Source organism: Bos indicus, chromosome 24 (genome assembly GCF_029378745.1).
Source record: "Bos indicus isolate NIAB-ARS_2022 breed Sahiwal x Tharparkar chromosome 24, NIAB-ARS_B.indTharparkar_mat_pri_1.0, whole genome shotgun sequence".
Taxonomy (NCBI): Eukaryota; Metazoa; Chordata; class Mammalia; order Artiodactyla; family Bovidae; genus Bos; species Bos indicus.
This window is the reverse complement of record NC_091783.1, coordinates 44,695,640-44,700,977: the sequence shown is the minus strand read 5'-3', so window position 1 is coordinate 44,700,977 and position 5,338 is coordinate 44,695,640. Positions and strand designations below refer to the sequence as shown.

At 46.7% G+C, this 5,338-nt stretch overlaps 1 protein-coding gene across 5 annotated transcripts in view; it reads right to left on the bottom strand.

Moving 5' to 3' along the window:
* The window catches only part of SETBP1 (SET binding protein 1), a 409,906-nt gene that overhangs the window by 365,705 nt on the left and 38,863 nt on the right, over positions 1-5,338 (bottom strand). The gene's annotated exons all lie outside the window — the stretch shown is intronic.

The following is a 5,338-nucleotide window of genomic DNA, read 5'->3' as shown; positions in this document are numbered from 1 at the left end:
ACACCTCCCTCCCCACCCCCAGCCACCATCACCCACCCCCAGCAACCTTTCTAACCATAGATTTCTAAGTAAAAAAGGAAATTGCCTAAAATTGAAACTACTTTGGTCTATTATTGGCTTTGGTGGATGTGGGAAGAAAATAGAGGAGGGGTAGGGTAAGACAGGCTGATGAAAATACTCTGAGTCATCACTTCCTGGAAGAGGTGGCAGTGAACACAAAGTCGGCCGGGGAGTCAGGGGGTTGAGGTGGGTCCCGGCTCTGCCACAACCTCATCAGGCACCATGGGGACGTCACTCAACTCCTGTGATTTGCCCTCTGGAAATGACAGTCACAGCCTTACCAGCTCTACATTCTTGTCGTTCATAACTATCCCAGTGAATAAACTACCAGCGCTGCTCACAGCCAGCCTGGAAACCTAAGGGAACTTGCACTCCTGAGCACAGAAGCCTCCCTCACAAGCAAGAGCAGGCAGGACCCAGCAAGGAGGAGGAGCAGCTGGCTCTAGGTCAAGAACCAGCTGTTTTACTTCCTAACCACTTTCCCACACCCAGACTCTTCCATCCATGCACACACGGCACCTCAGCCTTGCTAATATAATTCCCTGGGCAGTGCAGGGTAACCCCACTAGCAAACAACACCCTGGGATAGCCTGACTACTAGGGTAGCTGCAATCACTTTATATTCTATCTTACGTGTAAGATTATGTATAAAAGTATTCACTAAACTGTGAGCAGACAGACAGTTTTAAGATATAGGTTTTAAAAGAAAACAACCTTAACAGTAATAAACAAAAGTTGCACTTTGCATTGGAATCACCCGTTCATGCACCTGCATACCTTTGAGAGGCAGGTCTGGCTTTCTTTTCATTTGTCTGATGCTAACTCCTATGGGCAGCTTCTAAACCCTCCATCTAAGGCAGGTCCTGATGACCATGTGCTGGATGAGTGAGTGAAGAAATGAATGCTGAGCTGCCCAAACAAGGAGGCAAGGGAGGATGACGCACTACACTGCTCCTTGAACTCTAGTCACACTGGCTTCCTGGGTAATTTAATAATATTCTCTCACATTCGTGTTCTCTCTCTCCATCTCCGGCTCCCACCCCAAAACATTAGGCAGTCTGACTGAATAGCACTCAAAATATTTTCTCATTTAGAGAAGAAAACAGGAATTTGCCACTTGTCTGCTTCTATTCTGTTGCCTGTCAGCCTTCAGCAAATATTTCAATCCTGGGCCTCTGCCTGCTGCTAACCTTTCTCCTTTAACCTTTGGCCCTGCCCCCTTCAAATCTTTCAGGTTTTACCTTCTCATCTTTCCAGCTTAGACACTCCACCCCAGAGCTGACTTCTCTACTATGTTCAACCAAAAGGAGATACCGCAACACCCTTAAAATGATCAGAGTCAAAAGAAAGCTCCTGTGATCTGCTCACATGATCAAAAGATGATTAGACACATCGGCACATCATTGTGGTGAGTGGGACTCTTCCTGTAACTGGGCTCCGATTCTCACTGGCCTAAATGTGGCCTCCAAAGCTTCAGAGCCTTATTTCTACTCTAGCCACTTCTAAATGCTAACCACCTCAAGAGGGCAGGTCACTGAGGTTAGAGGCTCAAGGGTGGCTGTCAGATGTACACAGAAGATCCATATCAGGTCCACCAGGGCACTGAGGATGCAGAGCTCCTGGTGAACTTTTCTTCACGTTCAGCCAAATCACATAACAATTCCTTTCCAAACCCCTGCCTCTCCATCTCCCAACCATTGCAACTCCAGCTAATCGCCCCCCACCCCGCATCCCACGGTTGGGACCACTAGCACTCACCATTTTCCCAAACTTGTCTGTGTCCACCAGTATGTGAGCTGTGCTATTCTTAAGTATTTCTGCAAAACTGGGGGGAAGGTGAGGAAAACTGAAGGACCTTTTTTTTTTGTTTTTCTTGCAATGACCAGTCTGCTGTCTAATAGCACTCCTTTGAATGTAATTAATTGTGCTGTCTCTTGGTTCATTAGAAATGAGAACCCCAGGTCCCAGCCAGCATAATGCAGGGTAAATCATGTTTAAGTAACCACATAACTAGTGGGTCAGTTTTATGTTTTGTCTTGGCTGCAACCATTATTTAGCTGAGTACTCAAAGTGCCTGTCAGCGAGGCTTTCATGTCAGGTAAGTATTACAAGACAAATGTTTTCTCTCTTCTCCACCTCCATTTCCAGTCTCTCTTTTCTGATGCTGCATGCACAGGGCAGCTAGGAAATAAAGGCTCCTTTATCTGATCCTCCTAGACCAGAGCCATGGAGGTTCAGGAGGATTCAAGAGAGAAGGACCAAACTGTGCTAAGATGGGCCAAGCAAACAGGCAGGCAGACTCCCATCCAGTGGCAATGGAAGGCCAGAGTAATCAAGTGTCCTGTCTCTTTTTCAGCACCCAGCATTGTTTTTTTCCAGACTGTCACTGGTTGGCCATGTGATCTTTGCCAAATCACGAGACATTCTGATCTGGACTCTGTCCTCATCTGTAAAGGAAAGATTGCTCTGATGATCTTCAAGGTCTCTTTCAGCTTTAATATTTTTTATGTGTATCCATCGAGCACTGGGAAGCAATTTGACCCACTCAGATAGATATGGAGAATGCCCCCTACAGTATAAAAAAGGATCTTCTGAAGAGATGAAAGCACCAACCTTTTTATAGCCCTAGTCTGCCCAGTATAAAGGAAAGTAAGAGGAAAAGAAGGAAAAAGCAGGATGTCCTTTTTTCAAAAGGGAAATTTAGGCGCAGGGTGGCAACATCACAGAGAGAATAAATTACTGGTGCGACTAGATATAAACACAGAAGAACTCGAACTTTTGTCCCAGATTCTTATCCTATTATATAAACTTTCCCATAGGATGGCCTTATGATAAGCAAAAGGAGCATTTCTGCTTTTTAATTTTTGTAGATTTGTGTTTGCCACTTTCCCTAGGATGCCAATCTGGAAATCCCAGAAGTCTAGCACGAGAGCCCTTCTGACCACACACCCTACACAATCTTCCATCTTCCACACTCCCTCAGGGGCAGACTTCAGTGGTCACTCGGTGATGATAACCAATCCTTCCATGCATGACATCCAGAACTTTGTTCGTCCCATCCACGGAGCATGTGTTGTTCATTATGCATCGCTTGTACTCCAAGAAAGCTCCCTGAAGACAGGGGTAATGGAGGTCACGCAGCCTTTAGATCCCTACAGCATCCAGTACACCACTTGTCTCCAGCAGGCTCACTGGAAACACTTGTAGAATGAATGGAGGTGGAACAACAATATCTTTGACATAGAACTTTGTGGTCACACTGGAGACACATACCTCTCTTGGCTTTTAACTAGGATGTAAACTGCCCTAAATATGCTCTGCCTCTTTCAGAACACACACCACCAATTAAGAACTTGGAAGCTGAAGCGATGATGGGAGACTCAGAGGAGAAGTAAGGGACAGGAGCACAAAAAGGCTTGGAGACATTGACTAGGAATGTCCAAAAATAACATAGGAGCTCCCAGGATTCCCCTCCCAAGCCCAGAGCCCAATCAAGGCAGCCCCCCAGATATCTATTTCAACAGCACACCAACATATACATACATATCCACTCAGACACTCTCTCACGTACACACGTCCAGACACCATCCAGTTGGCAAACAAGTGACAGTATGCAAATTATCAGAAGCCACAAAGATCTGCTTCAGTGCAGAGCCCAAACAAACAAGGAACAATTTTGCAAGTGGCCACAGATGGCTTAGCTTCTCTCCTTACAATGGACACTAACGAGATTTGCCATAACTAATTCATTCTTTCACACCATTGCCCTAATTCATTCTTTCACACCTGCCCTCAAAAGGTGGGGGAAATTCCCCATCATGGCCATACGCATTTTGTTCCTTTCTAACACATGAAAAGTGCAACTTGTCCCTCCTCATTGTGTAGGGGAAGTTCACATTTAAAGGAGTTTAAAAAAAGTTTGAGAGGAGGTGACGGGGGAAGCAAACATATGCTGGATTTTCTTTCCCTTTTCACCTCTTTGCAGAAGGGGTAGAAAAGCTCCTCCTATACTGAGCTGGAGGCGTCCCAGGTGGCGCTAGTGGTAAAGAACCTGCCTATCAATGCAGGAGACATCAAGAGACACAGGTTTTAGCCCCGGGTCGGGAAGATCTCCTGGAGGAGGGCACGGCAATCCACTCCAGTATTCTTGCCTGGAGAATCCCCATAGACAACGGAGCCTGGTGGGTTACAGTCCATAGCACTGCATGGAGTCGGACATGACTGAAGTGATTTAGCACACACACACATGCTGAGCTGGAGAACTCAGTAGTAGCAGAGGAATGGGTGCAAAGCATAGCAGAAAGCAAAACAGTGAAATAGATAATTGGAAATAAAACTCCACGGCAAAATGCTGGATTTGGAACTTCTGTAGACACCTCAACCTCTTCTGGAACTTTCTAATCATCTTTTCATAAGTGTCCCTATGCGACTCCATGGACTGTAGCTCACCAGGCTCCTCTGTCCATGGGGATTCTCCAGGCATGAATACTGGAGTGGGCTGCCATGCCCTCTACCAGGGGGATCCTCCCAACACAGTGGGTTGCCATGCCTTCCTCCAGGGATCTTCCCAACCCAGGGATCGAACCAGGTCTCCCACATTGGAGGCAGATTCTTTACCATCTGAGCCACCAGGGATACAAGTATCCCTAACACACAGTCAATGGATTCTTAAGAAAGCGACTGAGCTTCTCTAAGTCACAGGAATCAAAATGTTTGAGGCCGTTCCTTTTCACCTGCTGAAGGCTGCTCAGGCCTCCTCGGTGTGACAGCGAAAACCAAGGGCACTTTCTGTCTTCACTGTGTGCTGCGGTAGGCCTCTGTCTCTTGTCCACTCTGGGCCCACTTCCCTCCAATGCTGTTATATTTCGATTTCCTAAGGCAGCTCTCCACAGACCCCCCAGCTCTCTGCTCCCCAGTGTGGGGGTGGATGGTATCATACCTTTTTTGTCCCATTCAGGAAGAAGTCGGATTCCTCATCTGCTCTTCCAAGGTTTTCCTGCACTCTGGATTTCCAGGTAAACCCTGCAGGCCAGCCCAATGGGTTCAAGGCATACAATGAGCACCCTGCCCCCAGGACCATGGCTCAGAAATACCCAAGCTGCTTTTCCCTCCTTTTGAACTGTGGTGTTGGAGAAGACTCTTGAGAGTCCCTTGGACTGCAAGGAGAGCCAACCAGTCCATCCTAAAGGAGATCAATCCTGAATATTCATTGGAAGGACTGATGTTAAAGCTGAAACTCCAATACTTTGGCCACCTGATGTGAAGAGCTGACATTTGA